An 11,288-nucleotide genomic window follows, 5' to 3' on the forward strand; every position below is an offset into this window, starting at 1 on the left:
CACCAAAAAACAAATTTTTTGAACATGTAATGCATCAATACAATTGAAACCAAGCTAGGCTCTGATACCACTTATGGGTTTTGGTCATAAGACATCCTATGTGCTCATACAAACCCTAATGCTTGGATCTAGGTTTCTCTATTATACATGCAAGTTATCCAAGACTATAAACCCTAATTCTAGCATTCAAGTGATCATATTAACATAAGAATAAGTTTATAATGTTACCTTGATTGTTATGTAGCAATAACAATCCCAATTCCTCCTTGAATTGACTTTGGAAGGCTTAAAGTCACAAGTGTCACTCCTCTAATGGTTCACAAACACCATAAGCAAGAGGATGAAGAGGAGAGAGGTTGGAGGCTGCCCAAAAATGTGTGAAACCCTAGAAAGATCATTATCCATGTTTTTGGGTCATAAGGGTCTTATATATAGTAAGGCTATTAGGGTTATCTAACAAGGAAACCCTAAATTGGATGCTTAAGCCCTAAGCAACCCATGGAGCCCTTTCCTTAAGGCCTTGGACGATTTCATATGGGCTTCCCCATAGAATTCGTCCACCTTATCATATAAGGCAATCCATGGCCCAAATTATAATTATCTTATAATTACAATTCCAATCCCTTAAGTTTAATTAATCTCTTTTAGTCACAAAACTAATTACTAATTAGTTATTGACTAATATTAATTAAACAATATGATTTCTCCTTTAATATATTATTCTCATAATACATTAATAAATCATATTTAATCCTTTCTCTCCATAATTCATCCTATCAAGTTGCTTTGGTGAAGGCAACCCAAAAGGACCATGCACCATCAGGTCAAGTACATACCAAAATAGTTATGGAGTTAGACACTAATCCAACACTTTGATCATGGTTTCAACCTCCAAACCCGATACAGAAGACTTTGTACCAGAATCAGCTTGTGATTGAAGGATTACATTCAACTTTCGATTCAGGATTTTAAATTGCTTACCTGACATAAGCATATGATCAAGGATTTCCTCCTCCTCTGAATCAAAGTGTAAAGCTTAAAATGTTCCTCCAAAACCTCCTCCTTCGGTTTCTTCATCATACTGAGCTTGCAAAGTTATAGGTGGTGGTGATTCAGTGGATTGTGATGGAAACAATGTAGTGAAGGGATGTTGTAAAGGATGATCAAAGATTGGTGATGTGGTTATATTTGTATTCGAGAGAATAAATGGTGGTAATGAAGTATATAAGTTCTCAGATGAGATGGATAATGAAGAAGATAAAATGATTGGCATTGTAGTTTCGACACTCGTGATAGGTGCCCCCGTATCAGATACGTTAACAACCATATCAGAAATAGGTACCTCCTCATGAACTAATTTGGTAGTGACTACTTCGAGTGGAATGGTTGTTGTGGTGGAAATTTGCAAAGTAATGGGAAGAGAGATGTTTACCGTTGGTGAAGTTGAAACAAGTGGAGTCGCAGGAACTACTTCATCTTCTGATGACTCATTGCAAATAATCATCTTCCTTTTCTTGTACAACTTCTTAGTGATGTGCTTCGCAACATCTTGAGCTCTTCTTTTCTTTGACGTAGGAGAAACTGGAGCCGAAATTTCTCTAAACATAGCCCCCTTACTACTCACTTTAGTTTTGTGAATAGTAGGAGAGGCAGTCTTCTTATGTGACACCTTGCGAATCTTCTTTAAGACCCCTGACTTAGTCGGTATGCTCTCCTTCGCAGGTTTGGTAGAAGAGACAACTTTCTCAACCTCTTCAGCCTTTGATACTTTTGGAGATTCAGGTTTTTCCTCCTTTTGAGTCTTCTTCTTATTCTTAGATGACTCACCAGTAACTTCAAGTAGCACTCCAGTTCGCACAAAAGGATCAAAAGTCTTCATGTATCGAACTAACACCTTGTGAGTAGAGGACACTTTGCAAAGCATTGCATCAGGAGTTCTTGCAACACTTGTGAAGATATTCGCATCATCTTCAACAGTTTTGGGAAATTGGTACAAAGAGAATTATGCAACATCTCCTCCTTCAGGAACTTGAATTCCTTCTTTCGCATAGACTTTTTCCAAGATCAAACTCCGGTACCTTGCACAAGAAATCCCCTTATCAACATTGGTGTTTTCTAAGCTTTTGATGAACTCCTTCCAAAGCTAAGTTCCATAATCGACACTTAGATCGTAGTAAAGGCCCATAACCATTGCATAAACCTCCTGTCTTCCCCTGTTTAGACCAACACTCCTTCCGGTCAAGCATCATAAAAAGATTCCAAACAAGAAGTTCCAAATGTTGGGTAAACTTGATTTCATGAAATCACTTATCATTTCAAGAGTGGGTTGATGTCCCATCTCAATGAACATGAAGATAATCTGTGAGTTGGTGGGCTTAAAGAACGATGGGTTATGAGGAATGTTCAAGAAGTCGATAAACGTGTTCTTGGTAAGACGAACCCTCTTGTTATTCACCAGGTTGAAGGTTATCACATCTGTTGCATAGTTGAATGACGCAGTTGATGCCGCCATTAACAACCAAGTTATAGGAACTGGGAATGAACTGAACATAGCAGTTGACAATGCTGATCTTTTCAGTGCAACGATCAACATCTTCAATTCTTCTGGGTAAGATGAGACATTGGGATCAACTTGGAAATTTGTGCTTTAAATCTTCATGAGGGACTCTAAAATAACTTCTTCTGTGTTCTATTGAGTAGCAGCCATTGTTAATCTGAGAAATTTCTTGAAAGAAAGATTAGGGCTTTTTGTTCATCTGAAAATTTTGAATCACATAATGATTCTCAAAAAAGATTATCCCTTTTATATGTTAATCCCAAAGATGAACCGTTTCCAAAAATAGAGTAGGCTACGTGTTCCGGGAAACGTGCAATCAATAGCCGTTGTAATGATCATGCCCCATAAAATGCCTTGAAACTAGGGCCAATGGTTACTAGAAACTATTCGTGAGTACAGCTGTCTGATAGAAGACCCTTCGGTATCGAGGTTAGGCTCTTTCATTTATGGGATTTTAAACGAAGTCATTTACCAGTCTTGAGAAATCTTCAGCCTAAGTTGGTATTACTTAGAACCTCAAGGATTTCGTGAGTGCATGTGATTCAAAGAAATGAGATAAGAAGCAAGTTAATTTTTTTGGGATTCTGTGATGTCAAAATTTATTGACACAAAGCACTAAAACCCCAGGCAAAAGTTACTTCATTAATTACCAAGAGAGGTAATCAACTGCTTTCACATTTTCCCGTGACATACAATCGAATACTTATAGAGAAGTATCGAAGGGCTTCTTTTATTGGCTTAATATGGTGGTTTGCGAATTTCATTACATATCATCCTAAACATAAGGTGAGTAATTGTATCTGAAATTACTTGTTTGAACATTGTGTTCAGGGACAAGATTGCTTTGGATTATTTTTGAAAAGTGACAAGGATTTCAGATATATACTCACTCGGAAATTATATTTTTAAAAAAATGTAAGTGTTGGACCCTGTTGGGAAACAAACTTCGTGGGCTTCGAAAATTTGATCAGGATCACTCATAAGAATGAATATAATTTAGAGTATATGAAATATTAGGTATAGAAACAAGTGTTTCGTAAAAATCTGGAACATAGTTCCCCATCAATTCCTTAATTTGCGAAGTTTGTGTGTTTCACTTCTTTCACAGACTCATGAAATAAGATCATTAACACAGAATGATGACGTGTCTAAATCACGATTGGTTTAATCAAGAGACCTCTTGGACATGTGTCTTTGTGTGTGTATAGTGTTAAGAAATTTTGTGATGAAAAAGATTGGTTATAAGATCGAATGTACCTCTGTTATTTGTGGACCAAACATAAAACTCTTTACTCATTTGAGAAGAGCATGGTAGCTCTTTTGACTAATGCGAATATAAGCCTGATTGGGAAGAAATTTTCATAAGATAATTTCATTAAGGCTTTCGTTTCTCACACATAGAGTCATATGAGGCTTGGATCAACATGCTGCAGCATGCTTCTAGGGACATCCTAACTAGTACATAGTTGAACGAAATAATACCTTCCCATAGAAACATAAGCACGACCTCTTCGCATTTTGCTCTTGACTAATACTGAAAACACACAAAACTTAAAGAACAAAATTAAAAGAAAAATATTTTTGTGATTTTGTAATTTTCAAATATAAAAGAACAAAAACGAAATCTAATTTTAACAATCTTAAGAAAATATTTTTGAGTTTTATATTTTTCGAAAATGAAAGACAAAATAAAAGTCTTTTTGTTGTTTTTGAATTTTTCAAAAAAAAAGAAAAATAGACAAACAAATGAAAATATTTTTGTTTTTCATGTTTTTCGCAAAGCAGAAAAGAACACAATTAAATTGAACCTCAGTTACCAAATGTGCGAATGCGAAGCTGCTTAACGCACAGTAACTTCTGAATTATTTTGACTCAGAGCTGCTGAATGGACATTTCATTCTTGAGTGATTGATTTTGGCACTGAATTCTCATCGATCATCCCTAAACCTGCTAAAATTTTCACAAATGATTTTTCATCAAGAGGTTTAGTAAAAATATCAGCAAGTTGTTCAGTGGTTTTAACAAAATGTACTTCGATATTCCTATCTTCTACATGATCTTTGATAAAGTGATATCGAAGAGCAATATGTTTTGTCTTTGAGTGTTGTACTGGATTATGACAAATGCGAATTGCACTTTGAGAATCACAATACAAGGGAATATTTTTCATATTTATTACATAATCATGAAGTTGACTCTGAATCCAAATGATTTGCGAAGTGCAAGCAACAACTGAAATATATTCAGCTTCAGCAGTTGATATAGCAACACAAGTTTGCTTCTTCGATTGCCAACTCACCAATTTTCCATCCAATAGTTGACATCCACCACTTGTACTTTTTCTATCCAAAATACATCTTCCTAGATCAGCATCTGAAAAAGCTTGAATAAAGAATCCTGATTTCGAAGGATACCAAAGTCCTAACGAAATTATCCCCTTAAGATAGCAAAAAATATTTTTCACTGCAGTTAAGTGAGGTTCTCTGGGATTAGCTTGATACCTAGCACAATTACATACTGAAAACATAATATCAGGTCTGCTTGCAGTTAAGTACAATAAAGACCCTATCATGCTTCGATAAATTGTTAAATCAGCAGCAGGATTATCTAACGAAGGAGTTAGTCTTGTTCCCACTGCCATTGGTACTCTAAGCTTCGTGTTGTTTGTCATTCCAAACTTTTCGAGCAAATTTTTTGTATATTTTTCTTGGTTGATGAAAATTCCATCCCTGTCTTATATTTAAACCAGGAAAATTATTAATTTTTCCCATCATGCTCATTTCAAATTGACTCTTCATGAGATTTTCAAATTCAGTAGACAATACTGGATCAGTTGAGCCAAAAATAATATCATCAACATAAATTTGAACAAGCATAAGATGATTCCTAACTTTCTTGCGAAATAAAGTGGGGTCAACTGATCCTTGTTTAAATTTAGATTGTTTCAAAAAATTTGTAAGTGTTGCGTACCAGGCTCTTGGTGCTTGTTTTAACCCATAAACTACTTTGTGTAATATGTAAACATGATCAGGATGTTCCTCATTTATAAATCCTGGTGGTTGTTCAACATAAACTGTTTCTTCTAGTTCTCCATTTAAGAATGCACACTTAACGTCCATTTGAAAAACATCGAAGTCTTTGTGAGCTGCATAAGCTAAAAATATGCGAACTGCTTCGAGTCTTGCGACAGGAGCAAATGTTTCTTCATAGTTTATTCCTTCTTGTTGCGAATAGCCTTTAACAACTAGTATAGCTTTATTTCAAATAATATTGCCATCTTTGTCGGTTTTGTTTTTGAAAATCCATTTTAATCCGACAATCGAAACATCAGAAGGTTTAGGAATTAATCTTTAAACCTTGTTTCGTTCAAACTTAGCCAGTTCAGATTGCATAGCAACAACCCAATCTGATTGTTCCATAACATTCTTTACTGTCTTTGGCTCTATTTTCGAAATACAAACATTATACATACATAATTCTTGGTTCGCATTCAGTACCTCATTTTTCGCACGAATTTGAGCTCTTGTCAACACAATATCTTGTGGATTCCCAATCACCTATTATTTAGGATAATTCTTTGTCCATTTCTCAAGTGGTGGAAAATCAGGATTGAATTCCAATGGTGCATCTTCGTACATATCTTCATTTTCAGATCCCGCATCAGAAAAATTATCATTTAATTCATGAATTTCATCATTTTCATCAAGATTAATTATCTATGTTTCATTATGCCCCCCCCAACATGATGTTCATCTTGATGCTCCCCCTCAAAATGATGTTCCTGTTGATCATTTAAAGGTAAATGCGAATGCTCCCCCTCAACTTGATGACTCATAGTCTCATTCTCCCCCTCAAAACTTTTCTCTCCCTGTATATTTGTGGTCGTATGTTGATGTGTGTAAAACCAACTAGTTTTAATCCTACTTTTTATTAATGAGTTAAGCACACAAAGGTAGTGAACCTGTCTTTTAGTGGTATAGTTGGACAAGTAGGGTATCGAACTCAGGGAACGAAAATTGATCTAATAAAATATTTTTAACTAAGCAAATAATAAAAGTAAAAGGGTTTTTCTCTAGTTTTATAAGACTAAAAACTTAAACATAGCAAATAAAACAATTAACTAACTAACGATTAAAACAAATGACAAATTCACCAAATTTATTAAAAGGTTTCTGTTTAGGTTCAACTAATTCACTCCTATGGTTATTTTTATGATAAATTAATTATTATTGGTTACCAACTATAGTGGTTAGGTTCATGTTCATTACTCGTAACCCTTAGACAGTTAATTAATTCAAGCAATGGCCAATTTTTTAAACTAACTAATTCCCTAGTTCAATTATTTGGATTAAATAAGATTTGTAATTGGTTAATCAAGTTGATATTTCAATTAACCTCTTGTTTGTTGGTTCCTCAAACAAGCTCACACATTAACTTACCTATTTTCTAATTAATCTTAATTTCATATTCATTACTCTTAAGCATATGATCAAGTGTTCACAATACATATGAGGTTAATAATCAAGAGATGTTCATGCAACTTAATTACCTTCCAATTAACAGAAAATAGTTGTCATCAATGCATAAGGTTCTTTAACAAACTTAATTTAATAAAATCACCAAATCATAATCAATCAAAAAGTATATTATAACCATAGGAGAAAATTAGTCTTCCCAAACAGAAACTAAATGAATTTAGTTCATAGTCATGATAAAAACAAACTCAATAGCAGATTTAACTAAGCTAAACATCTTAAATTCCTAAAGCTAAGTGGAATGATTAACCTAGTTGCCTTGATTCTTCCAAGGATTGAAGATTAGGGTTCCTTAGCTCCTCCAGGGATTCTTTATCGCAGGTTCAGCTCTCATAATTGTCAAAAGTCTTTTCCAATCGGATAATGGGTTGGTATTTATAATTATCCCAAAAAAGGGTGTACTCGGCGAGTAGCAGACCCAACTCGCCAAGTAGGTGCTAATTATCCGTCTCAAATCAGCAGTCTTGACTTATCTTCTGGAATCTTCTCTTGTACTCGCCGAGTATGCTCGAGAACTCGCTAAGTAGGACTGCTTTTGTCCTTCATTTTTCACTCTTTGGTCTTCAATTGCTTCCCTTTGTTCCTTTTTACTCCCAAGCATGTCTTATGGACTGGAAACAAAATTTAAGCATTATTAAGTACCTTTTGTCCACATTATACACATAATTAGTTAAAAATGAATAAAAATATATGCTAAATAATTAACTAATTATGCACATATCAAAATACCCCACACTTGACTTTTGCTTGCCCCCAAGCAAAACTGAATTTTAACATATTAGAACCACATATGACAACTCCAATCTATCCCAACCATTATGCTAAGACCGCAACGCATGCATTTGTGTCTAAAATTGTCCTAAATACCCCTATACTCCAAATACTCACAATCTTCATAAACATTCGCCCACTCACCCCGAACTATGCTCATTTTATGCATCCCTCCGAATCCATCCTCAGAAAACCTCCTAACCTCAAGATATTTTTGGTTGAGCAACCCAAGCATACATAATCTAGACAATTACAATTTATGATACCACATTGGAGCTCTTTGGAATTCTCTATTTCTTTGATATTTGATCTTTGATCTCTTTGAATTCACGACCTTTGTTGTTTGATTTTTGGTGCCTTCACTTTTGGAATTTTTGATCTTCATATTTGATTTTTGACTTTAATGCTCCAAAAATTCTTCAACTTCTCTTGTAATTCTCTATCTTTTTTTACATGTTCCTCACTTATTTCACTCAAATCCCTACATGCTTAAGCAGGGGCGCTCAACTTCAACCTTTATTGGCTAAAGATAATAATTTCCCTGGATACATTTCTTGTACACGATTCTAAACATATTGCATCCTTAAGGCTGAGCGAGGTCGTGTTTTTATCTCATGATTTCACTGGAATAAGGAAGCCACAAATGCATTGTAGTTTATATAGGCTCAACTAAACATTTGGGTTTTCATGCAATTATCAACACAATTCTAACATGGAACCCTAATTGCTTTTACCAAAATTTTCTAAATTAATTCCTAAGTAATTTTCCTTTTTGGCATGCAACAATTTAAAAATTAGCCTAAATTAAAATTCTAAATTTTCTAATATGTGACCAACCCCCCTACCCCACACTTATTTTATGCAATGCCCTCATTGTATAATAAAAATGCAAATATAGAGAGAATTGGAAAAAACTCCCCTGGGGTAGTAGTCGATAGGTTTGATACTATTCTTTTCAACTCCATCTTCAACCGACTTTAGACATGAGAACAACTCATCCATGTCTTGGGTGTCAAACGTCTCGTGTGGTTGAAAACTTCAAAATGTCGCGAAACAAATTTCTTAGAAAATTCCCAGTAAAAACTCTTCATAAAAAATGGATAAATGTTGTAGTGAAAGTGCTCAAAACAACTTTGAAACTTGAAAATCGCAAGTCTACTCGGTGAGTAGTGCCGTGTACTCGGTGAGTAGCTCTCAACTTGGAACCATGCGTGTAATACCCTCATGTACTCGGCGAGTAGAGTTTGTGCACTCGGCGAGTAATCACTTCATTTCCAAAACTAATCGATTTCTTTTTCCTTTAACCTCGAGTTTTGAAATTGGACATTTCACTGACCCTTTTTCTAAATCCTTCAGCAACAACACTCTTCATGACTCTCGACTCTAACAGACTCAATCCTAAGGACAAGACTTTGTATAATTTTTCTTGAACTTCTCTCATTCCTTACTTGACCCTCAACAATTTAGTATGCTTCCTAATCTTCCATCCCTGAAAATAAACAACTAAAAGTGAAAGTAATAATCATCCCAACAAAAATAAAAATTATCCAAGTTTACAATTATCCAAAACAAAACATCATAAAACATAAAAAAACAAAGTCTTCATTCTTCTTCTTCTTCCATATCTTCCTTCTATTAGTAAGAAGTTCCTTAAGGAACTTGGCATATTTGGGTATTTGGACGATAGCTTCAATGAAGGGAATGTTGATTTGAAGAGTCTTGATATGATCAAGGAACTTCTGGTACTCCTCTTCTTGATTCTCCTTCTTAGCTCGGGCTGGGTATGGCATTGGAGGCTGATACGGATTTTCAAGGACCTGTTCTTTCGGATTTGACATTGTACTCGCCGAGTCCATGTTTGGTACTCGACGAGTAGGGCTGTCAGATTGAAAGTTTTGATCTTCTGCTTGATTTTATGCCTCTTTCCTCTGTGATTCTTTAGGTGCTTCTTTCTGAATAGGGGCCAGAGGGGTAATTATTTTCCCACTTCTTGTAGTAACTATATTTATGTGCGCGCCTCGTGGGTTATTTTTGATTTTACTAGGGAGTTCCCCCGGTGATCTTTGGTTTATTTGTTGAGCAAGTTGCCCTAGCTGCGTTTCTATGTTGTGAATGGATGCTTGCTGGTTTCTAAGGATATTTCTTGTTTCTTGAATGGCAGCATCATGATCACTATGTAATTTTTCTGAAGCAGCTACAAATTTGGTAAGCATCTCTTCCAAACTTGGTTTTCTTTCTTGTGCCGACTCCTCTTTTTGGTAAAAACCTCTTCCTTTCTGCTTGTACTTCTCCTCCTTAGCCTTCTTTTACTCTTCATACGGGAGCCACCCTTTCTTTGGTTTTCGCCAGTCTTCATCATATCGGTCTCCACTTGAGTAACATACTCGCACCTTTTTGTTGCCATTTTCATCCAAGTTGCAGTCTCTAGTAAGATGAGGTCCATAGCAATTTTCATAACCCACCCGAATAACATGGATTGTTTGATCCATTTTATCCATCCTCCTATCCATGGTTTTTAGCATAGCCATGACCGCGGATAAGTCTTCAGTAGTTGCATATGCGGCTCCCCTAGTAACATCGTTTCTTAGGTTGTGGTATTCTCTAGAGTGCTTAGAGAATTCTTCAATTAATTCCTTGATCACCGGGGGTGGCTTTTTGGTGAGCGGGCCTTGCGAGTCAAGTAGCTTCCTAGTTGTGACATTGACTCCATCATAGAAAATGGAGACTTCTTGCTGGCTATTTAGGTCATGATGTGGGAAGTTTCTTAGTAAGCTCTTGTACCTCTCCCAAGCTTCATATAATGACTCTCCAGCTTGTTGTTCAAAGTTAGCTATTGCTTTCTTCAGTTTGATTATCTTAGAAGGTGGGCAAAAGTGGTCAATGAATTCTTCTTTCATATTGGCCCATGTGGTGACTGATTCGGGGGGAAGTGATTTGAGCCAGTCTTTTGCAACATCTTTGAATGTCACTGGAAGCATGCGAAGTAGCTGAGTCTCGCGAGGCACATTTGAAACATTGAAGTAATCAGCTACATCATTAACTTCATCCAAATGCTTGTAGGCATCTTCGTGGTCTTTTCCATAGAAAGGAATTTCCTTGAGTTGGGCAAGTATGTGGCCCTTTAGCTCAAAAGTAGCAGTAGCGGGAATTGCGGGCTGCACAAGTCCCGGGCCGGTGTCATCGCGGATCCTCTTCTTCCATTCTCCCATGGGGATTTCATCAATGTTATCCATGGTATGAGCTAACTCGTCGTCGGAATCGGAGTCGTGCCCGTACGTGGGTTCTTCTTCTTCTTCTTCGGTGTCGTACTCAGTGTCTTTCTTGATCGGGTCTTCGCTTGCCAAAGATGCGTTGGATGCTCCTGATTTCCTGCTCTTTTTCTTCCCAAAAACAGTCTTCAAATTGGACAAAGGTGACTTCCTTGG

At 36.0% G+C, this 11,288-nt stretch overlaps 1 non-coding gene across 1 annotated transcript; it reads left to right on the top strand.

Annotated features, from left to right (window-relative positions):
- Positions 1-10,605: 10,605 nt before the first annotated feature.
- Positions 10,606-10,712, top strand: LOC144999048 (small nucleolar RNA R71). Its single transcript, XR_013660574.1, has one exon. It is a non-coding gene; the product is annotated as a small nucleolar RNA R71 (small nucleolar RNA).
- The last annotated feature ends 576 nt before the right edge of the window (positions 10,713-11,288 follow it).

This window comes from Lactuca saligna, chromosome 5 (genome assembly GCF_052625555.1).
Source record: "Lactuca saligna cultivar CGN05327 chromosome 5, ASM5262555v1, whole genome shotgun sequence".
NCBI classification, from domain to species: Eukaryota; Viridiplantae; Streptophyta; class Magnoliopsida; order Asterales; family Asteraceae; genus Lactuca; species Lactuca saligna.